At 46.7% G+C, this 24,806-nt stretch overlaps 1 long non-coding RNA gene across 3 annotated transcripts in view; it reads right to left on the bottom strand.

Moving 5' to 3' along the window:
- The window catches only part of LOC108391032 (uncharacterized), a 332,816-nt gene that overhangs the window by 261,021 nt on the left and 46,989 nt on the right, over nt 1–24,806 (bottom strand). The window lies entirely within an intron of this gene.

Here is a 24,806-nt window from a genome sequence, read left to right as displayed (position 1 = left end):
CACAGCCACATGTCTCATTTTCCTCACCTGAAAAACCATTACGATTAGAACTACTATTCGTCTATTTCATAGGGCTCGCGTGAGGAATTAAAGATACATAAACACTTTAATATATGATATGTGTATCTGTAGATACTCAAATATCAGTGCCTGGCATAGCAAACACGATGTAAATTTTAGCTATTATCATTATTACTTTTGCAAACACATGCAGAATAAACAAAGCACTTCTCTTAAGAGGGTCCTGTACAAGCCAACGTTTCAAGACCTTAGTTTTTAACACATTAGCCCTTAATGCACTCATGGGGCTCATGACCTCAGCCTCGTACAGTTGTGAAGGCGAGGAGGCCCTCTGTTCCCCCCTGCCAGCCGTCCCCAGAGAGCCAGGGAGTATTCTGAGCATTGCCACATTAATGGTTCATCAGGCCCGCCCCCTTCTCAGCTCCTCTCTCTCCACAGGTGCAAGTGGGCTGGGATCGGTCTGCCAGGTAGACATAGCAGCCCAGGATGACTCCGCAGAAGGACTTTTAGTTACAGAGGTATTCTGGGCACAAGAAGTAAACTGGAAAGCTTGGCCCTGCTTGGGAATTCATGGAGATTTTGGCCCCAGGGCTGAGGTATTAGTCCTACCACCGCGTTTGCCTGACCAATTTGCCCCACTGGCATTACCGGGCACTTATGAGAAGGACTGGCTTCCTGGATTGCTCCCGAACTACAGAGGTTTTCCAAGCCCCCGGTCTATAAATGCTTTTCAACAGTCCATGCAGTTCTCTCTCATCCTTCCTCAGACTGGGAATATTTTCTCCAGTCCTTCCTACATTTCCTACTGAGCTAGCAGTGATGCATCTGCTAGCACTTTAAAACAGAAGGCTTAATTTACAAACGGGGTTGGAGATAGTAACTGGGAAATGGAGTTGTATCTGCAACCAATATTAAAAATGGTCCTTTTCCTCATTAGATTTCCTTTAATCTGACCTCATTTCTTTCAGGCACTTGGTCTTCCTTCACAATAGCAGCAAAAACAACAAAATAACAAGTTAGCAAAAGCTATCATTTATTAAGCACCATATGCATTTCAGACCCTTTGCATCCAAGCCTCGTGACAGCTCTAGGTGACAGGTACTATCAGAACTCTGATGTTACAGATAAGAAAACCTAACTCACAGCCCTTAAGAATCTTGGCCAAGGTCATACTAGTAGGTATTAAAACCAGAGGTCAAAAACAGGTCCCTGATTGCAAAGCCCATGGACTTACCCACTGGAAAAAAATTAGATCATCCTATTTAGGTCCTGTGGTACCTGAGCATTCCTAACAAGTACATGGGGCTAGGAGCAGAACAAAACTACAGTCTTGGATACAGCAGCCACCCTTTCAGAACTTGAGCTTCCTCCCCACTCCATTTCCCCAAAAAGATATCTGAAGGTAAACATAAGATAGTAAGGTAAAATTTGCTTTCATTTTAGGTAAATATTACATAAATCTAAAATGTTAAAATTTAACCTAAGAATTAACTTCTGGAGGTATCTAAAATACATTCACGAAAATAAGTCTTACTGGTCAGGTATATAGTTTTAAATTGTGTGAATTTTTTGATTATTTAAAAAAATAAACATAACAAAGCTGAAAAGTACTGAAGCATATAAAGTTAGAAGAAAAAAGAAAACTTCTCCATCATGTTCCAATTCCCTGAGCAAATCATCTTTCCAGATTTTTCTAAGGACATATTAACATAGTGCATATAGAGATCCATACGCATTCACAGTTTTCTTTCTCAAAAAATCAGGATAATCTGTAGTTTTAAAACTTCTCTTCTGAATCCACATTGGTTTTGTTTTTCTTTACATAATTCCACATCGGTTTGTACAGAACTGACTCTTTTAAACCAACATAAAACATTAAGTTCTTGAACTGAGATTTGCTTAGTCAGTTCCTTGTTGAAGAATATTTGGGTTATTACTATGTTTGGTGCTATAACAGTCATATATATTATAAGAATCTCTGGATGACAATGTGTCCCAGTGACCCATAAGATGATTAGGGTTGTGACTTTTGGTATTGTTGCTGAAATGGGGCATTATCTTCAGTTAAATACAAAATCTAACTCACATATAAAACCATCCCAGCCGCTGAGATTGACAGATTCTTTAGAGTCAAACATACATTCTTTCACTTATTCATTCATGTACTTGTGGTATACCAACTTTTATGCTTAGCTCAAAGGATGAAACAAACAAAAGACCAAGCCTCACTTCCTGCCTTTAAGGAACTGACAATTCAGCAGGCAGACATATTCCTAAATGAATTCTGTACCATGTTTCAGAGCTCTGCTAGGTTGACGTGAAGGAGGATCTAACTCTGGAGAAGATGGAGGTGTTAGAGTAGAAACATGTAAGCAGTTGGAGTTTGCTAGGTTAACAAAGCTGGAATAAAAGAGAGGGAAACTGAAGCAGAATAACTGCACTTGCAAAGTTTAATCTTGTAAAGGAACCCAGAGGTTCAGGGAACTTGGAGACACTCAAAGTAAAGAGCATCTAGAAGAGAAACGTCAGCGGACTATGACAGAAAGAGAAACTGAAATTAATGTCAAGGCCTTGGATATGAAGTTCAGAAACTTGGACTTCAGGTTCTCAAGGGGAAAATAACACTCAGTGTTGGGGGCATTTTGGATATATCACAATTTGTTTATCCATTTATCTGTAAATGGATATGTGTGTTCTTTCTGGGTTTTGACTAATAAAGCTGCTATGAATATTCATACACAAATCAGCTTGCTTTCATTTCTTAGGTAAATACCTAAGAGTGGAATGGCTAAGTCACATAGAATATGTACACTTAACTTTTTAAGAAACTGCCAGTTTCCCAAAGTGGCTGAACCATTTTACATTATCACTAGCAGAGTAGCAGATTCCAGTACCCACATCTTCGTCAACACTTGGTATGGTTAGTCTTTCTAATTTTACTCATTCTAATAAGTACTAGTGGTATCTCACTGTGGTTTTAATTTGCATTTCCCTAATGCTTAATGATGTTGAACATCTTTTCATGTGCTTATTTGCTACCCAGATATCTTCTTTGTTGAAGTGTCTTTTCACATAAGTTCCTCTTTTTTTTTAATTGGGTTGTTTGTTTTCTTATTTTCCAGTTTTAAGAAGTGATTTTTTAAATATATTCTAGATACAAGTCATTTATCAGAAATATGCTGACAGGACCTCAGCCTCATACAGTTGTGAAGGCGAGAAGGCCCTCTGTTCCCCCCTCCAACTGTCCCCAGAGACCCAGGGACACTATGCAGCTAGACCCAGGGAGTATGCTGGGCACTGCCACATTAATGGCTCATTAGGTCTGCCTCTTTTCAGTATCTTTTCAAAGGCAAAAGTTTTTAGTTATGATGAAGTTCAAATATATCAATTTTTTGTATCTAAGAAATCTTTGCCTAAGCAGAGATCACAAAGAAGTTTCTCCTTCTTTGTGTCACAGTTTTAGGGTTTTGGTTTAGGTCTGTGATCCATCTCCAGGAGGCATTTGGGACACCTGTGGGGGTATTTTTTTCTTTGTCACAGTGACTGGGCGAAGGAGTTTAACCTAACCAGTAGGAGCAGGGATACTAGCAGTCCTACAGTGCGCAGGCGACACACACACCAAGCCCATAAGACTTTCAAACGTCATGCCAAACATTCATGCAGGCCAATTGTTTATAATCACATAGGTATCTATTTCACTTTTATTTCAAAATACCAAAAACCTTAATTTCAATAGTAGTGGAGTCTTTCCGTACTTCTCTTAAATCCCAAGTTTTTCCTTAAAAGCACCTATTCCATTATGTCTAAGAAGACATTTATTTGTACCTTAGCGTATTTGTACCTGTGCATTTATATTATCAAATTACATATTTTATTATAAACTAATTTCCTTTCATTTCTTTTTAATTCAATTATGACATTAATTTTCTGTCTTGTGTGTCTAAGTGGTTATATTATCATACATCAGCAACACTAGATTAAAAGCTTTGAGCTGAGTGCAAAAAGAATCAGAATGCCACCTATAACAATACCACTTACATATTAAAATACTACAATTATATAATTGGAAGTTCTAGAAACGTGCACACAAATTAACTATATACACTTTCTAAGAATGCAGACAAAGGATACACATTAGAACAGCTGCCTAAGAGAGGGGGGCAATGAGAGCAGGGGAGGAGAGTAATGAGAATAGTACTGGCATCACGAGAGGCGTCTTGCACAGAGGGAGGAGGAGGTCGTGCCCTGCCCCTGAGGACCAGCTAAAAAATAAAATAATATTCCTAGAAATTAAGTTGCTAGGGGCCCCAGACCACCCTACGACTCAGTTAAACCAAGAAAGGTGGAAAGACAACCGGCCTCTGAGTCAGAGCAAGGAGATCCAGGCACTGCTCCTGCAACATGCTCAGTTCCCCAAAGGGACAGGCCCCCAGCCCCTCACATGAGACCTGATGCTGAAGGGATGGTCCTAGTGGCAGTGTCTAGGTGACTATAAAGCTGCTAAAAAGAAATAGATCGATGCAGGGAGAGTGACAGGGACAGAGAGGAAGAGAGAAAGGGTGATGACTTGCAGGTGTACAGGAATGAGACACAAAGGTCCACCCACCACTTCTATTCAACATTGTGCTAGAGTCTTGGCCAGAAAAAAAAATAAAAAACATAAAATTCGGAAAAGAAGAAGTAAAATTATCTTCATTCGCAAGCAACTGGTTGTATAAGTAGAAAATCCTAAGGAATCTCCAAAAATAAAAATACTAATATTAATAAATAAATTTAGCTAAGTTTCAGGATAGAAGGTCAAAATAGTTAATATACATTATCAATTGTATTCCTATATACCAGCAATAAGCAATTCAAATACTGTGTTTAAAATAATACCACTTACAACAGCTTTTTAAGAAACTTAAAATACAGATAAATTTAACAAAAGTCATACTGCTGGGAGAGATAAATGAAGACCTAAATGGAGCGGTGTACATCTTCACACATCTGAAGATTATTTTTTAAGCTGAATCTATATGAATCTGTAAATTTATTTGATTATTTATTTGGCATCTCCTGCAGATGCCGAGGGTATGGCGGTGAGGAAGAAGAAAATCCCCCCCCACATTTTAATCAGGACAGACAGACAAATGAACAAGCGAAATATGTAAGCCATACGGTGGTGAGTGCCAGGGAGGAAAAGAACCCAGGGGAGGGATAAGGAAAGACCCAGGAGAGAGGAATGAAAATTCAGATGGTGGGGGTGCTTGAGAAGACCTGATAAAGGGCTGGCAGTGACGCTTATGAATACTTGGGGAGAAAGGACTCCAGGCGGATGGAACAAAAATTCTCTGAGGTGGGACCGCGTCTTGAAGGTTCTAGGAACAACAAAGAGGGCAGTACCGCTGTGGCAGTGAGCAAGTGGGGGTGACAGCAGATGAGGTCAGAGAGGCAGCAGGTAGCCGGGCCTCGTATGGCTTGTAGGCCACCGTGAAAACTCTGGCTCTTATTCCGAGGGACATGTACAGCTACTGAAGGACTGTGAGCAGAGCCTGACATGACATGACCTGCTCATACCACAGAGGGATCGTTCTGGCTACCGCGCTGGGAACGGGAAGTCAGCAGAAGTGCGGTCAGGAGCCGAGCACAGTGACCGAGGCAAGGGACACCGGTGGCTTAGACGGAGGGGAGCAGTGCGGGTGGTGAGAAGTGAGAAGATTCCAACACGCTCTGGAGGTACAACAGGCGGGATGCACTGCCGCACCGAATGTGAGTGGATCGGGGGAAGAGGCAAGGGTGACTCCAGGGCTTGGGGCTTGAACATATTATAGAATAATTATACCCCACGGTTGGACAAGACCGAAAGAACAGATTTGAGGAAGAGAAATGAACAAATCTGAATTGGGCCTTACTAATTTCAAGATGTTTACTGGACGTTTAAGTGGGGATGTTGAATAGGGAGCCGCTAGGAGTCTGACATGGAGGCGGGTCAGAGCTGGAGATGAGTAAGCCTGAGAGATGGCATTTAAAGCTAGCGGTGGAGAACACCCAAGGAGAGGGGGGAGACAGAAGAGGTACCAGGACGAAGCTGGGGAACCTCAGAATGTAAGGCCAGAGGGCAAAGAGGAATCTGAAAGGCGTCTGAGGAGGCTCACTGAGGAGGCAGGAAGAGCGCAGGAGAGTGTGGAGTCCTGGCGGCCACGTGAACAAACCACTCCACGGAGAAGTGAATGATTGATCGTGCCACAGTGCTGCTGACAGGTCAGATAAGATAAGGTTGGATAACTGACCGCTGCATTTGACCACAGAGGCTAGACGGGTGGGCGGCTGCAGGCAGAGAGGGGCTGCAGATCACTCGTGTTCCCGGAGGCCTGCACCTCGTCCCCCCAGGCTCTCTCACCACCTTGTCCATGCCCATGTGGCTCCCCAGCCCCACTTCCCTGACTTGAGGGCCACCCAGCTGCCCTCACCATAGACTCACGTGGAACCAGGCACCCACCTGTCTCCTCCCCAGCACAGGTCCCAGAGGAATTTCCTTTTGCGTGTTTAGCAGTGCGAACAGAATCTCAGTCTACTTGCCTGAACTGAAGGCAGGGACCAGGTCCTGTCACTCATGGACTTACTCCCTGTACCCAGCACAGGGCCTGGCACAGAACAAGCACTCAACAGCCAAGCAGGAGGTCAGAGAACAACACGGAAACTTCCAGGCGCTACTGTGATGAGGCACGCTGTAATGACGGTGAGGTCGGATGTGTGCCCAGCTCAGGAGGGCATGGGATCTGGTCCCAAGGGAAGGCAGGGGAAGGGAAGGAAAAGAAATGCTTTTTTCAAGGCACAGTACTGTACCAGGTCAGGCCTCAGAGGCCACTCTAGGACAGCCGATTATGGGGACTGGAAGAGACGATGGAGGGCTCTGAAATGTCGTCTGCCCAGTGTAGTAGATCCTCATTTTAGACAGAGCAAACAGCGTAGGCAGACCTTTGCAATCAGAGGTTGGGAAGCCCATTTGACCAGGGCTGCAGTTGGACAAATGTTAGGCTGCCCCAAACATACCAAGAGGGGTTTTGTTCGGGGGTGGAAATCTATCATCTGCTGCAAATTAAAAACCAGGACTTAGTAGATAAAAAGTTCATCCTTAAAGGAAGAATAATAACCTTATCAAGGGCCTACTCTGCGCTTTTCCGGGACTTATCTCACTTATCTCAGCTCCCTGAGGGCCTATGTAAAATGGCTCTCTCCTATCCCCCAGTTTATTCTCTTCAAAGCATTTCATCACCATGGGTAGTTATCTTGTTTGTATGTCTCTTTACTGCTTATCATCTGCCTTCCCCATAAGCTCCTTGTGGCAGGAACTCTGTCTGACCTCATGCTACGCCCCTCTGCTAGCACGGCACCAGGCACCCAGTACACAGCAAATACTCATCAAGAGAATGAAAAAGCTTCGTAGCCCATAGCCTGGACCTCACTTAGCATACTTACCACCCTGCGTTGTAATGACTTTTTATTCAGTTCTCTACTCCTCCAACAGGGAAAGGAGAGAGACTTCATGCCATGTGCCAACTCAAATACATAGTGGATGATAACATTCTTTGAATGACGAGCAGTACCTGTCACAGGTGGTGGAGGAGCAGAACATGTGGATTCTAATAGGCATGTGAAGCACACCAAGGGCTCTTGGGACAAATATAAGCTTGTGACAATGTAAGCTTTGATTTGTTAAGTTGGGATGAGACCTGGGATTCTGCACCCTAATAGGTTCCTGGGGGCTGCTGATGCTGCTGGTCCATGGACCATCCCTACAGGCAGAGACTGTGTCTTATTCATGTTTGTATTGCACATCGTATGGTACAAGGCTGGGAGAACATTAAAATGCTGGAGTCTACTTTAAAATCCAGGACAACAGAACTACTGGTATTTCCTCCACTTAGTTGCCCTTCGTAAAGATCTTCTCTGGCAGGCACCTGTCTGTCACCTGTTGGCCTGGAATGCTCTCAGCATAGCCTTCCCCTATATTTAGGGAGGGTAGCTGTTTGCCCCTACATACCAGAGGCCTCAAGTGCAGACCCAGCTTTGTGGAGCTAAGGAAGTGGTGCTTCAAGGGGAAAGCAAGTTAATCCCCCTTCTCTTTTCCCTCTTTTCAGGCTGGAGGGGCTTCTGGTGAGGAAGTACAGCCTCTCTGCATGCCTCAGAGGATGGCAGGAGATGGGACCCAGCATGTAATGAGGTCAGGGTGGTGATGTCATTTAGCAACCCCTGTTTAACTTGTAGATTGGCTCTTGCAGCTGTTTCAGACAGGGCTCCTGGGAGTGGGTCACCCTCTACCCAGCCACTCCTGGGTGCAGCCCTAGGCAGGGAGTCATTTCTCCACCAAAAGTGGCCTGAAGCTTCAGCAAACAGGGCAGTTGGCCCCAACTGCTCAGGAGGTCCATGCAGGCCACCAGATGCTCTCTCACACCTACCCAGGTATACATATGCACACATATATACACACACACACATACCCCACAGCAGGCACACTGGAGATTTCTTAAGTGGGGTGGGTGTAACTCTGGGGTGGAGGTGTGGGGGATCTTTCTTCCAGCCCGGGACAAATTACCTTTGAAACCGAAATCAGTCAAAGTGAGAAATAAAGTGGGAGAAACCTGTTTATTGTCTCTCACCACCTGGCTGCAAATAGGGACCCCACCCAACCTCTCCAGTCCAGATATGTCCTAGCTCCCCCTTGTAATTACCTACTGATATGGAGATGGACTACTTCTCTCCACCGCTTGGAAGCACCTATTGATATGGAGATGCACTAACGCCAGGTGAGACATTCTGGAAATACTGTAATTTTACCCACAGTGGGGGTCTGGAAGAATTCTGCTCTGCATTCCCAAGCGTTCCACACACGAAGTCTAGCAAAGGTTTGGACAGAGCTACTTCAGGAGTCAACTAGTTGAAACCCTGATTTCTTAAAGAAACAGTGTTCAATCCCACAATTCAGCTTTGCTTGAGCTGACAAGCCCAGGCTGTGGCTGGGGAGGCGAGGGAGTGGACTTTGCCTGGTTTTTTTTGCATGACAAAAGTGGACTGGGCTGGCCTGAAAGAGGCTAAAGCTCTGAAAGAAGGTAGAAGAGAAGCCAGCAGAAGTCAGGGACTGACTGCGGTGGGGGCAAAATATCTTTCCCTGTAAACATCATTCCCGGGATCTTCCCTACACACGTGGCCTTTTCTCTGTGCTGGCGTCACAGCAGCTGATGGCTGAAAGGCACAGGGTGGGCGGGTAGGAGAAGCAACTTGAAAAGGGTGAAGTTCCGGAGGCTCCCCAGATACCTCCAGGGGGAGACTGAGCAAACGGGGAGGCTGGAGCCTGGACGTCAGCACACAGGGAAACAAGCAATGGGAGGAGTCACAAACGGTACTCGAGAAAACAAGAGGCTTATGGGAGAGCACGGCCTGCAGCCCCAGGGTCTGGGCCAACACAGGACATAGTGAGGCCCCTGAGCGGGCCTCGCTGCGCTGCACTGCATGAGGAGCTGGGCTGAATGTCTGACTCGAGGACCTCACTAGCTCCTGTCTCAACTCTGGAGGGGGGAAGTGTCCCCAGGCACGCATACATGCAGGTAAACACATACTACTTATGTTCAGAGGCTCACCCTGAACAGCAACAAACCTGAAGACAAGCTGGTGAGTCTGAGGGCTCAGAATGAGGATCTTAGAATCAGAGGGTCCTCACCCAAGTGACTTACTTCTCTGACCTCCATCCCTTCCCTGCTGAATGGAGCTGATAACAATGCTCACGTCTCTGAGGCAGGAGACAGGCTCTAGCCTTCTCTACTCAGAGACACTTATACAAAGAACTACCAAACTAGATGATCTGGTGTGTGTATTTAGAGTGGTTTTTTTTTTTATTTTAACATTCATAAACATAGAACCTGAGCTAATAGGAAATACTAACATCAATTTCCTGGTTTTGACAGTGTAGTGTGGTTCTGGAAGAGATACTATCATTGGGGAAGCAGGGTGAAGGATACACAGGAATTCTCTCGACTATTTTGGAGACTTCCTCTGAGTTAATTTTTAAAACAACTTCTTATTTTGGAATAGTTTAACAAACACAAAAATATTGTTACTGCATGTGCAAATTCATTTTGAAAATGAGGTCAAAAATCTAAACAGGGTTTTAGAGAAATGAGATACCCTAGACAATCCCCCCCAATCCTGCCTAACTTGTTCCACTACAGGGTCATAGTTTTCATGAGGACTCAATTAGATAATATGCATACAGCTCTTAGCACAGCACCAGGCATATAGAGTCTCAGCGTTTGCTATTTTTTAATTATAATTATCATTCAAAATGGCCACATAGGAAAAGAGTATTCCATTTGTGTGTATTACAACATGGCCATTTTGTATGATGCTCTATAGGTAAGGTTACTGACATCAAGGGGTTCACAATATATTTAACAAAAAAAAAGCTAAGGGCAGAGGCTGTGGAACCAGACTTACCTGGGTTCAAATCCCAGCTTGGCTACTTACCTCTGTGATTTTAAGCAAGGTACTTAATCACTCTGGGCCTCAGCTTTCTCATCAATACAATGGGTTTAATAATAAAATCAAACATTGGATTGTTGAGGATTAAATGAGCCAATACACATAAAGTGCTGGCATCTAGTAACATTCAACTGTCAGCCATCAGTTATTAGATTTTATTTCACATTCATACATACTCATTAGGAAAGACTGGAAGGACATACAAAATAGCAGCAACAATTATTCTGAATAAGAAGATACCAGCCCTTTGTAATTCTATTTTGGCAGATATTTTCCTAATTTTTCCACAATAATATGGGTTAAAAAAACAAACCTGAAGTTCTCAGGGTAAAAAAATGTTCTTCATTTTTTAAATACACGTGACTTCCACGTAACAGCTGGGAGAGAAGACGGAGGAGGCGTGTGTAACAGACCAGACAACAGCAGATCACACCCTCCTCTAACGGAGGGTTTCCGAGTTTTGCTAGTGTCTCAGGGTAGCTACTTGAGTGTCTCCCGCAGCCCACGGCTCTCAAAAAACATCACGTAACACACCCATGCGGGTCACCAACGTAATGACATATTTTTAAACACACACGTAATCCATGTCCAAATATACCTCACACACATATACGTACCTATTACCAAAGAGAAGAGATGATAAATGCAGGTTAAATCTAGTCAAGGGAAGGGCCTTGGCAAGCGGCAGCCGAAGGCACAAAGAACATTCTGAGAGCCCCCTGCACTAGCTCCTGCCCCTTCCCAACCAGCGACACTCGGCACGGACCGGACCAGCGCCCCCCTCACAGAGCGGCTCCCTTCCCACGCGCCCGACACCTCCCTCACTGGCCCTGGCCATAAAGGGACCTCACGGTGAAGGAGCCTGCCAAGCCAAACAAGCATGCAGCACAGGTTGGGGATCCTGCCGCGGCCAACCCAGGCTCACCCAGCAGGCAGGAGGGCGGCCTTCGTGCCCTGGCCCCAGGCACCCCTGCCCCACTCTCTGGCAGAGCCCCAGGTGAGCCGCTGCTGGAGAGATGCCCCTGGCCCACTCAGCTTCCTTACATGAAAATAAAACCCTAGCCTGTTCAGGGCCTGCCCAGCGCATTACCGGGAGGAAGCTGTAAAAGCTGCCAACATGGGTTACCTCAAGCATTTTCCTTCGCAAATACACTGGGAGGGAGCCTCGGCCTTTCCTCTTCTCCCCGCCTTCCATCTTTTCGGAAAAGGCTTTCTGTGTCCCGACTGTGTTCATTGACATCCCGGCCTCCTGGCCTTTCCAGCTGTGCAGGAGCAATTCTGCCCGCTTGCCATTCAAAGTGGCCCCTGTTCCGACCCACTGCCCATAACGTGCGCTTCCAGACCACACGGCCCACTGGCTTCTCAAAGTCTGGCTCAGAAACCAAATAAAAAGCTTTTCATTTACACTCCAGTTTATGTGCAGCAGCTCAAAAGCCTTATTTTCATGTCTTACACAGCTCCCACCTGAATAAATTCATTTTTAAGTGCCACTTTTCCATTTGTGGGTTATGAAGCCTGGAGGAGGTCTGAGGGACAGCCTGCAGGCCCAGTGGGGCGCTACAGGCAGCAGATGCAAGATGACCCCATAGGGACCAGGAAGACAAGCCGCGCCGGGGCCCTCGGCGGTGCACGCCCGGCCCAGGGACACTGCCGCAGGCCCTCACCTAAGGCAGCCGACCTGCAGCCTGCACCATGGTTGAAAGCACGGCCCTTAAAGTCCTAGCTCCAAACCCCAGCTCCGCAGGCCACTCAGGGGTGTGCTCAGGGCACAGAGCAGCCGTAGAGCCTATTTCCTTGCCTGTAAGATGAGGGGGGCTTCTTGGGAGGGAGCCACTGTAATGACGGAATGGGATGATGACGAACAGTGCCTACCACAGTGACTGGCCCAGAGAAAGCCCTGGATGGACAGCACCCATTGTCACCTAAATCCATGTGTAAATGTGGGAAGCACACACTCTATAGTGTGGAGGTAAAATAGACATGCTAACCATATGTTCCTTTGGCAATGCCGCCTGCGTGCAAGATGCAGCCAGGAACAGAGATGTATCTGCGGAGATCTGGAATAATGATCATTTAAAATGATAGGCATGTCGCCATCTGGTAGCTGTCACCCTGGCCTCCTACCCCCACCACACCCACCCACAACCCCATCCACACTGCTGGGGGCCTTCTTGCTGCACCAGGTCCAGGTCCACCCCAGGGCCTCTGGCTGGAATGCCCCCTCAGCACCATTTTCCTGACTGGCGCCCTCACTTCACTAGGGTCTCTGCTCATGGGTCACCTTCCTGATTACCCTACCAGACTTCTGTCCCCTTCCACAGCTTTATTCTTCTTCATGCCCCAATCTACAATCATATCTATTTGCTTACATGTTGACTGTCTGCCCTGCCCTCCAGTCTGAGACCAACGTGAGGGTGGGGACTTTGCTGTGATCATCGCTGGGACTGCTAAACCCAAAACAGTGCTGGAATCAGCGAAGTAACGAGCCGCGGTCAGAAGGCGGGCATTCCTCCATGTGAAACGGGGGCTAAGAGCCCTGGGTACGTCAGCACTCACCCCCGCCACACCCTTATAAGGCAGGTGCTGAGAGCCCGCCAGCCAAAGCCTATAGGGTGACATGCAAACCTCTCGGGAGGGCGGGATGTGAGAAAACAGGCCCTACTTCAGGCAACCTGATGTGAAAAGTCCAAGTGGGCACACGGAGGCACTGACAGACCCTTCTGCTCTCCCAGTAACTCTGAACCCTGCCCACATCTGCTGGGCTGCGTTTCTCCAGGAGGCCCCACTAGGCCCAAAGGAGCCCCTATTCTGGCCTCTCCCATGGAACCCTCACTAGGAAGAGGGGAGCTGGACTGCCCTGTGGATCCCCCGACCTTCAGTGGTTGTATTTCTGATAACTACCTCCCAGGACGGATAATATAAAGCTAAAGTTCTCTCCAGTGTCTGAGAGGCTTGCCCTCCAGTCTGTCTCCCTCCCCTTGCCCCAAAGCCCAGCTGGAAGAGAAAGGGCCACATACACACAGCAGCCACCATTTATCAAATGCTCATCACCAGACCCCAAGCCAGGGGGATACAGACCTTCTCTCATGACATCCTTACCCCTCCCCTGGAGTGGTGACAGTCCCTCGGTATACAGCGTGGGAGACCGAGGATCAGGGGGGTTTGCTCACTTCTCTGCTCACACACCCAAGGAGCACTGCCGGGATTTTAACCGCAGTCTGTGTGATTTCAGAGGCCATGCTGTCCCCTGTGGCCCTGCCCACACGCATTCTCCCAGAGCGTGGGTCTGTCTTCTTGGTCACGAGGGTGCCCATGGGAGTAGATAGCATGGGCTCTGGACCACACAGACCCGGGCTCAAATCCCTGCCTTGCCACTTGCTGTAGGTTTGGGCAGACGGCGACCCTCTCAGAGCTTCAATTTCATCTTCACAGTCCTATGGAGGACACCTACCTCAGGGGTGTGCAGAGCAGCTCACAGCAAACACCGCACAGCAGTGAGACGTGCCTCGGAACAAGCCCCTTGGGCACAGCTGGCCAGCTCTTCCCCCAGCCTGTCCTGCCTGGTGGCCACCAAGGACTGGGGCAGAAACTCCCTCCCTCCCTCACAGGAGAACTACCTCCAGAGGGCAAAGCATAGGGGCTCTGCCAGCACCCAGTAAATGCCAAACCCATTTTAAGTACATGAGCTCCAATCTCTACTTCTGTGTTAACATCATCCATGGACAAACTGTGTGATTTATCAAAGCCTCAGGTTTTCTCTCTATAAAACAGAGATGTTCGTTTGCCTGCCTCACTAGAGCTTCGTGGGGATTAAATGAGCTAAAGCAAGTCAAAGGCTTGCAGGAGGTCCTGGTGCTTGAGAAATGCAGTTGACCCTTGAGTAACAGGTTCGAACTGCTCAGGTCCACTTACATGCAGATTTTTTTCAATAAATATACAATATCTGTAACTGGATTTAAGGTAGCAGATTCCATGGCTGATGGAGTTGACAGTAATGCAAAAGGAAAGATCTCGTACTTAGCAGCCCCTATGGGAACCAACCCCATGACCCTGGCGTTGCCACCACCATACACAGACCAGCTAAGCTAACTGGCCACTGTTCAGGCCCCAGGGAAATGCAGTTCGGCAGGACCAGAGGAGCCACAGCCCAGGCCGGGCAACTCAGAGGAAGGAGGCAGGAAACCCTTGAAGCAAGCCGCTCCCAGCCTGGGCCTCACCCAGGTAGGCAGGTGTCTGCTGGAGGGACCAGCAGAAAAGCTAATTCGCCCTCTGTTGCTCCCTTTTCTCTACTGGACCCTACGGCCCTCCCATTCCTTTCCTACTGATCGAGTCTTGGTTGCACCTGAAGTTAATTGACCATATATAATGGTAGGCTATTAGTTAAATTTTGGGGGAGTCAAAAGTTCTACTTGGATTTTCAGCTGCATGGGGCTCAGCATTCCAACTCTGCATTGTTCAAGGGTCAACTGTGCTCAGTAAATGTTGGCCTAATGATTCCACTCAATTTCACAGCCAAGGAAATAACTACCAGAAGGGCACTAATTTGCTCAACATCTAGTTGGTTCAGGGATTTGAGCCCAAGCCTGCCTGACACCAGGCCACCTTCCATGCTGGCATTTCAACATACCCACCCAGTGACCTGGGCTGGACACAGGAAAGAAAAAGTTTATGTTTCGATAGAAAACTATAGCACATACTTGTGGGTATCAAATTCTGGGCCTGTTCATTGACATTGAGCTAGTTTTTACCTCTTAGTAAATTACATTTTACTTTGCTACCTACCTGTAAACTGGAGCGGATCCTGCCATCTTGCACATTTTCTCAGTCCTTACCAAATTCTCCAATCCTTTAGTTTCTAGTTTTCCTCCCATCGCCTGACATAGCTCCACTGAAAACTACAACCTGATGTAGCTCCTTATCAAAACCCCGGGCTGGTTGTAGCTGACCTTCTCCACCAAGATCTAAAGAAATCCTGACAGTGGAAACTGTCTTGATAAAAACTTCAAAGGACTCCACCACAGATCATCAACCCCCCTCCTTTAAATGCCTGATAGTTCATACCATCCAGCAAATATCCCCTCTATTGCCAGGGCCAACAGATGGTCCAGGTGGTCCTTAATAAACAAAGGTGACCAAATGAAAAATGAATTTACATTGTTCAGAGGAAAGAAGATAGTCTCTTCTGTTCTTAAACAAGAAGACAGATGGACAGAGACTCTCCTTGACCAATGTCTAGTTTGGCTTCTCTGAACCCTCTTCCTGACTAGGCCTTGATGTTGGCCTCATGGTTGCTGGGCCTGCACAGACCAGTTGTAGCAAGAATTTGGTAAGTGACTTTAGAGACAATCCCCCCCCCACCTTTGATGGGTAAGTCCCTGGCCGGCCTGCCTTTAGTAAGAGTCCTGTTAGGTCAGTTTAGCAAGAATCCCCCTGCCTTGATGTCTCCTCTTAGTAATTTTCTATCCACTGAGCACCTCATTCTGCTTCTGGGTGATAAATCCCCACTTGTCCTTGTTGTATTCAGAGGTGAGCCCCATCTCTCTCCCCTACTGCAACACCCTTATTGCAATAGCCCTGAATAAAATCCTCCTTATCATTTTAACAGGTGTCAGAAAATTTTTAACAATACTAAAGCTTGCTTCAAGTAGGAGCTTCCTGAATATTCTCCATTCATGTCCCAGTCAAATGCCATTCCCAGATCTCTGAGAGCCACCACTCTCTGCTCCCTACCACAAGCAAGCCTATGACAATGACTGCGCTGGTTTCCCTGCCACCATCCCATGGAGCTCTCTGCCTGTCATAGGCCAGCTGCCAGCCCCTCTACCTGCCCCGCCTGCTGCCAGCCCCCAGCTTCACGACCAGCCATTCATGCAAAGAACACAGCTATAAAAACACAGAAACGTATTTCCCATCTGGAAACGCCTCGGAGCTAAATATTATGTAGGATGTGATGGTGTTAGTCTACCATCAAAAAAGTGAGGCTCACAGAAACAGTGAGACATGAGGAGACTGCTAGGAGAGGGCTAGTGCGTCAGCAAAAGCCAAATTTAGCAACCGAAGCCTCTAACTTCATTCTTTCAGGAAAAAGAGCAGTAAGAGAAAAACGTTATGAACATATTTCAATGAAAGAACCTTTGAGAGAGGGAGGGGATCCACATGCTGACTGACCTGCTGCTACTGTGCAGAACAGAGCAGGGACAAGGAGCTGGCCTGGAGAGGCTGGCCCCAGGGGGGCAGAAGGGCGCCACTGCCCTGTGCCTGAGGAGCCAAATCCCCTGGCAGAAGGTCCCTTTGCACCTAGTGACTGCGCAGTAAAGGAAGCTGCAGATTGGGAAATTCATAATTGCTGGGGGTGAGAGGGACAGGTAGATTCTGACAAACCAGAAATTCTGGAAAAACCTGTAACAACTTTCAAACAGGTTGTGCTTTCTAGTAGAGTGGCTGGTATAAAAATACCTATCATCTCGGCATCAAATGCCTACAGGGAGGGTTTGGAAACCTGGGAGAAGAGACAGAGAAATCCCAAGCAATGCAAAGCGGTGTCACAGTGCCAGGCCCCGTTCAGCCTGGAATCAGCTCTGCGGGGTGGGGCCGGTTACCCTTCTCCAGGCTAAAGTATGACTGTCAGTGAAACAAAGGCAATGGCCAGGCTGCAACTCTAGGACATTTTAATATACTAGGATACTATATATTTCTAGATTTATACTGTAGAGAAAGGGGAGTGGGCCTGCAGACTCCCCAACCTCTGCCAGAATCAAACTTACTGCCTTGACCTCAATAAAAGATCCATTATTAAAACATGTCATCACACTCTTAAAAATGTACTGGTCCCACAAAGGACTAATATTGTTACTATAAACAGAGCCCTTATAAATCAGTAAGAAAAATACAACACTCCAACAGGAAAATGAATAGAAGGCGTAAAGGGTGAGTCACAAAAGCACACAAATAACTACTAATTCTGTGAAAATAAAAACTGCTCAGCCACACTGTAACCAGAAAAGGGGCCTATTAAAGCAAGATTGAAATAGTTTCTCCTACATATCAGTGACAAATTCCTAAAAATCCAGTAATACCCAGCAAGGCCCAGACTCTGAGAATCCTGAATCCTCATGTACCACTGGTGGACTGGAAAATTGGCTTGGCTGATCAAGGACAACTTGGCCAGAAGACAAAAATTCTTCAGTGGACATCCCATTTGAGCCGATTAAAGCTCTGTCCTGTAAAATTATTCAAGAATGTATTCAAAGGTGTATCTGTAAGAACTGAACCACAATATTGTTGTATAATCCTAAAAAACTGGAAATAATATTCTATCCAATAAAAGGGTGCATCTAAATGGTAGAACACAACAATTAAAAATCAGGTTAAAAATATATATAGGAAAATGTTTATATTATATATTAAGTGAAAAACAGATTCCAAATCTATAGAAAGAGTCTAATTTTATTAAGCCATCTCTCATATATATGAAATACACATAAGCACACTGAAATCAATGCTGGAAAGAAGTACACCAGTGTTATCTCTGAAAGTATGTGATCACGGGTGGTTTTATTTCCTTATGTGTACTTTTCTGTGTTTTCAAATTTCTTAAGCAGATAAGTGATTCTTTTGTATTCAGAAAAACTCTACATTATTTTTAAAAAGAAAATAAAAAGTGTCTGTCTTTCTTTCGCATTTGTGAAAAGCATAACTCCAGCCAGAAACCTGCCCCGGGCCCTTTGCCCAGCCCACCCAAAACCTCCACACCCTTGACCCTTAAGGAATTCTGAGTCCCTGGGCACTACTTGTATGCTTCCTCTCCATGCTTTTTTTACCCAAGAAGATCTATCATCTGCAATTCATCTAAAGAAGATCACAGTCCAAGTCCCATCAAGTCCAGACTTTGACCTTCAAGGAAATCAAACTATATAGAGATGATGACCTTCCTGAGACTTTGAGAGACTGTCATCTCCTTTGAGCCTGTCTCACAACCCCTGCAGTGGGCAGGCAGTCAGACCCCTGCTCCTGAAAGGGAAAGTGACGCTTATGGAGTTGGGGCAGGAGCCTGTAGTGGCGCACAGTCCGGGACTCTCTCCAATCCTGCTACCCGCTGGCTCCAGGCCCTCCCCCGCCAGCCAGGGTCCCCCCAGCTGGGAGGGGCAGCACCCTGACACCCACAGCCCCATTCAGTCAGGGGCATGTCTGTCTGCTCACCCTTCAGTCTTCCTCATTCACCCCACCTCAAACCTCTGTCCCCACTCCTCCTTCCAAAATAAAGAGGTTCAGTGGAATAGAACTTCCCCTCACAACTCATGAATTTAGTTAAAACTGTCTAATCTACTATCTTGTTGCTTCATAGGTCAAGAACTTGTCATTTTCAACCAAAACTGTATGAATAAGAATTGCTCAGCTGTGATGGAGAGACACCAAAGTCTGCCTGGCTTAAGTGGAGGAAAATGGATCCATTAGCTCATGTCACTGGGGTGTCCAGAGAGCATGTCTAGCGTCAGGCGTAGCTAGACCTAGGGGCTCAAATACCAGCGCTCTGTCCTTCTTTCTCCATTCGGTGAGCCAGATACTCATCAACAGCCTCACTCTCACATCCTACCAATTCCAGCAAAAACAGACCATCTTCTCCAAGAGCTCTGGCAGAAAAGCACCAGGGAAAGTCACCTGGCTCGGATCACCTACCCACTCCCAGGCACACAGGGCAAAGGGTAGCCTCATCCAAACTACACAGGAAAATGTGTTCTCTCCCTGGAAGGAAGGGGGAGACGCTGGAAAGGAAATCAACCACAGATTGCCACCTGAACAAGTCTGGCCCACTTTAAAAACAAATCAGTTTCTTGGCACAAGAGACACCATAGGGCAGGGGTTACTTTGCACCCACCACCCCAAGCAAAGTGAATTATCAGCTAACATTCACAAGAAATGCCCAAACACTACAACAAAAATCTAGGTGAGAATGGGATTTTTTTAGTCAAATTTAGCAAAGTATGAGTTAACTAGAGTAAAAATTACCCTTTTTACTAAAGAGCTCAACAAATTTTAGTGTATGCACAGTTATATAACCACCACTACAGTCAAGAGATAATATATTCCCAGCACACCAAAAAATTCCTTTGTGCCGACCCCTCCCCCAGTTCGCAGCTCTCGGCAACCTGTTTTCCATCCTTAAAACTATGCCTTTTCCAGAAAATTATGAATTTATTCAGTGTGTGACCTTTGGAGTCTGGCTTCTTTCACTTACCAGAATGCATTTGAGGTTCATCTATGTTGGAACACGTGTCAATACTTTGCTCCTTTTATGGTTCATCACTGACACATATATACACCGGACTTTTAAAAGTTCACCTATAAAAGCCTGATCTAAAATATTCATAACGTACCCTACACGTATCAATACTTTTTGTATCAGCGCAATAGATATTTAAGTTTCCTCTGTACGCCTAGGAACAGGGGTTCCATCAGTGAGCACATCTTTATTCTCTTTATCTTTGTGGTGCTTTCATTTTAATAGGTAGAGATGGAAAATAAATATGTGCCAGGAGGTAAGAAATGACATGAAGCGAAAGAGCGGGAAGGGGGATGGCGGGCGTGGTGCTGCTGTAGCAGAGGGGTCAGGGAACGCCTCGGAGACCCAGAGGGAGCCTTGAGGTGCCCTCCAGGAAGAACTCTCCGGGCAGAAGGCACCGCCAGAGCAGAGGCCCGAGGAGGCCGGAGGCGTACAGCAGCCGGAGCATTGCGGACCAGCGAGCTGACCAGCGGCTGCCGCGAGCATAGCCAAGGGGACGGAAGGCAGGGCCTCACGAACCACGGTAAGGCCTTTGGGTCTCACCCCCGTGAGATGGGCAGCGACTTAGCCCAGACGTCCCGCGGACACGCAGGAGCCTCAGTCGGAGCTACGGCATATGCAGTCCCCGCACCCACCACGTCCCTCTCTCGGATCCTCAGGTCTACGACACCGCCTTGCTGTCATCCTTCGTCACCCCAGCAGGACCCGCTACGTAATCTGCCAGGCCCACTTGGGGCCACCAGATGAAATACAGCCATATTTGAATTTCTGATGCACAACGAATAATTTTTAATATAAATATGTCCCAAATATTGCATAGGATATATTTATACTAAGAAATGAAAATGAGGGGCGCTTCATTCAAAAATGAAGAATATCAAGACAGTGGCAGAACATTAAACAAAGCATGAGGCCCTTATAAGGGGGAGACGTGTGCGGCGGCTCAGGTTGCACGCCTAGTCGGCTCTCTCGTCGATACGGGAGACAGTTCAGATCCGCTCAGGTGTCCTAAGGCTAACCTACCACCTCCTCTCTCTTAGCTGCTTTCAGAGGAAACTAACCACGCAGAGGGAAGCTCAGTATCTCAGCCCCACACACTCTCCCACACCTGCATCCTCCTTGCCCCTCCCCAGCCGGTTCCGATAGGAGCCACGTCCCTCCCACCAGTGGAATCCCCCCCGTGGGAGCTCTGGATACCACCAGCCCCTGCCTCCTTGGCACCTGCACGCACCATTACCCACTGCTTCCCTGCATCTTCAACTTTGGGTCTACCGGAAGTCTCTCACCACCAATGAAACATGCTTTTCTTTACTTTAACTTTCCCTAGATCCTCATATATCTCTATAGCTACCATTCCCCTTCCATTCACATTCAGGTGTCTTGACTGCATGCTCCACATTCCCTCTGATTTCCCACCTGCCAGTGTCCTGCCGACCTGCTGCTACCTGGCTGTGGCACTCTGACATGCCCCCGGGTACAACCGTCAGTGACCTTGGTACTCATGTCTCAGGCCTTATCTTTCCCTTCTCGTTAAAACCCTTTTTCCTTGGCTTTGGTTACACCAAATTCTCCCGGTTTCTTTTATTAGAAGCCACAACTTGCCAGTTTTCTCTGTCGTTCCCCTTTCCTTGTACACAAGGGTTCTGAGGCTCGTCCTGGAGGTTTTCCCAGCATACACGCTCATCCACAGCGGAGCCCAAAGGCTCCACAAATGAAGACGTCCACATTCCTCAGGTCCAGACCTCTACCCTGAGTTTCAGTCCACAGGACAGTCCACCATATGTCCTTGAACTCAACGCGTCCAAGATCAGACTTTAAAACTGACTCATTCTCCTCCACACCCTCACCTGACATCACTGCCTCTGTCTTCTGTACCAAAATGGCACATTCACGAACCAGTTTTCAGCCATAAACTCAGGCATCATCCTTGCTCCTATCAGTTCTGCTCCATTGCACGCATCCCCTGCCCCATTTCAGGGCATAGCATCATTCAGGCACCTCCTAGCCTATGCCTGTTTCCAGTCTTACCGCCTCTTGTTCCCACTCAGCCACAGCTGCACCCTCACATACAATGTGCTCAAGGTTCTCTCACGATTTTTCAATCCTCAGCTAGACCATGCCATCTCTTGACGCCCTCTGGGCTTCTGCACATGCTGTTTCCTGTCTGGAATGCTCTTTTCACCTTCTTCACTTCCTTCCTCCTTAATGTGTCTAACTCCTGCTCATCAGCCATGGGAAACAGTAAGCAGTATGGTTAAGACAGATTCTACACCCAGTCTTCCTGGGCTGCAAACACAGTGGAACCTTTCTGAGCTTCCATTTCCCCCTCAGAAAAGTGGGAATAATAATTTAAGACATATCAGTTGAGTACCCAGCTATCTCCCCTTCTTCCTCATGAGAACCCCAGTTTTGTTCAGAGGGCATGTGCTCATTCCAGGGAATGCATGATAATGGGTATAAATTAAATTTAGAAACCCACCTCTTTTATGCCCATGATTAATTCTGGCCAATGAACTATAAGAGGAAGTCTGTTGAGGACTTGTGGAAAACACAATACAACTCTCATTACCAAGCCAGGGAGGCCCCTGCCCTGAGCCCCATGCCTTAGATGGCCCCACCTATCACAAGCACACACACAAAAGTTGAAGAACACATGGATGTTTCTGTCACTGAGGGTCACACAGCACCCTCAACATGTGCTTGGATGGTGAACACCATTCAGGCGCCCGGGAAACACTTCACCCCTCTTGCCCTAGGTTCTCAAAACAAAAGTAACTGCATCCTGAACGAGAAGGTGTGTGGAGTGTGCTGTGGCCGCCGCCAGAGACCAGCCGTGCTGTGGATGTGGGGAGGATGTGAGAGGCAGGAGAGCTTAAGAAACAGAGAAGACAAATGGCCTTGTCAGAGCCTTCCCCCCAGCACGCATGCGGCACATTCTTGCAAAATGAACTTCAGGAACTCAGGAGTGCTGACTCCCCGTTTTCTTGTTTCTGCTTCTACTCCCGGTCCAGATGTACTCACAGATTACTGCTCTACCAGCACCAGCTACACACGGCAGCTGAGGAGCACCTCGGTTGCATCGTCATGCAAACGTATGTGTCATACGCCATGCATATCTCACACACACGTGAGATACAACATGCATGAAGCATGATACTAAATCTTCATTTTGGAAACAAACTGGACATTGGAAACTAACTGCAGAGAGTTTTATTTTTCTTTAATTTAAGATTTAAGCATTATGATTTTTTTTAAATGACCTTTTCAACTTTTAAATAATTAAAGAATTTTTAACATTACAAATTTAATTTTGCTTTTTACTTTCAACAAATTTGAGCATTTGAGAAAACAGCTTGTTAAAAAAGGTAATTTGACTATTATCTCGTTTGAACATGATTACATAATTTTGCATACAAGTTAAATGCTCTCACAATTGCATTTAAAACTGGCATTGTTCCATACAAAGATAAATGGTGAAATTCATGCTGAAAATTTAATATTTTAATTTTTCTTAGAACATTAAATAGCAAATAAAAATATACCATGACAAGTCAAAAGAAAGACTGCAAAAGAAAGCAAAAGGCTTTAGCTTTTACTCTGATGTAACTCTGAAATGTTACTAGGTGGGGTTTTACCTTTTAGTACCTTAAGTGGCACTTTTTTCCTGCTTTTTGAGTAAGGGGTCTCACACTTTCATTTTCTTTTGGGCTCCATAAATAACGTAATTAACCCTGATGGTGGAACAGAGAGAAAATCTGAGCCCTGGAGGTCATTATCCAACCCAGGATTTGTTTCATCAACAGCAAATGCCATTCTGATACAAGCCACTGTTCGGTGAAGTTTCTCTTAATTGCAGCTAAAAGCATTCCTAACTAATACTGCCTACCTCAAGGATGTTATAAGGATTAAAAGGTAGGTCAAGTAACCAGCAAGCAGGTCGTTTTGAGCTCTTCCCATGAGGCAGCACCATTCTAAGGATGGAGCTCTTGGAGCCACACTGAGCACACAGTGAAGTACCATCTACTTCACTAACCCCAAGCCAGCACTGCGGAGTAAAAGAAGGTATGAAAGAAGATGCCAGGACCAAGGGAACATACCAGGCTGGCTAAGTAAGAATAAGTCAGGAAACCTCAGCTCTTCTTATTCATGGATTGACCGAAACATCACTTCTCCAGGAAGGTGTTCCCAGTTCCCCAAGTCTGCACAGAAGGCCCACAGCACCCTACGTCCTCTGCTGCAGCATGTGCACAGAGCACATACACACGTTTACTGGTCCATCTGCCACACCACACTGTAGTTCCAAGGTGGGGCCTGTGTCCGTCCCATCCTCCACTGCACCCACAGGGGCTCACAAATAGCAGGCGCTCAGTATATGCTGAATGAGTTAATGCGTGTGCTTGCCTCCCCCTGGTGATTCCACTGTGTCACTATTTGAATGTGGGTGCAGAGGGAACAGGACCTGTTTATTCAGTGATGCATCCCCTGCAGTCCTGACTTCAGTGCCCAGTAGGTAACGGTACTCAAAGAATGTTTGTTGCTCTTCCAGCATCTTTCCCAGTGGAAAGATCATGGGATTTTAACAACAGAGAGGGAGGCAGAACCGACTGCTCCTGTGATACCGTATCTAGCTTGCTATCTAGTTCTACAAGTTAAGAATCAAATGTCTAGGAGGATCCCATCCTAGACAGGCACGGGGGCCATATTTTTCCCCTGTCAAGTGGTTTCTAAACCCTGCCTTTCTTGCAGAAGAATGCACGCATCTTATGGCGTGAGGAGGAAAGGCCAGCACAGCTCTCCACGTCACCCGGGAACCTGAGCATGCCACCAGTGGCAGCTTCCTCTCCTCTTTCCTGCGCCAGCTTGTGGCTTCTGCCTCGGTAAACCGACTCCCCAGAACACCGCTCAGAAACAGGATGCCAGAGCCAGGCAGTGGGACCAAAACAGACCAGGGAATCTGGTCATCTGTCTCTTCAGCCAGACCTGGGAG

This window comes from Manis javanica, chromosome 14 (assembly GCF_040802235.1).
Source record: "Manis javanica isolate MJ-LG chromosome 14, MJ_LKY, whole genome shotgun sequence".
In the NCBI taxonomy this organism is placed as follows: domain Eukaryota; kingdom Metazoa; phylum Chordata; class Mammalia; order Pholidota; family Manidae; genus Manis; species Manis javanica.
Note: the sequence above shows the minus strand (reverse complement) of the source record. Positions and strands in the feature narration are given on the sequence as shown.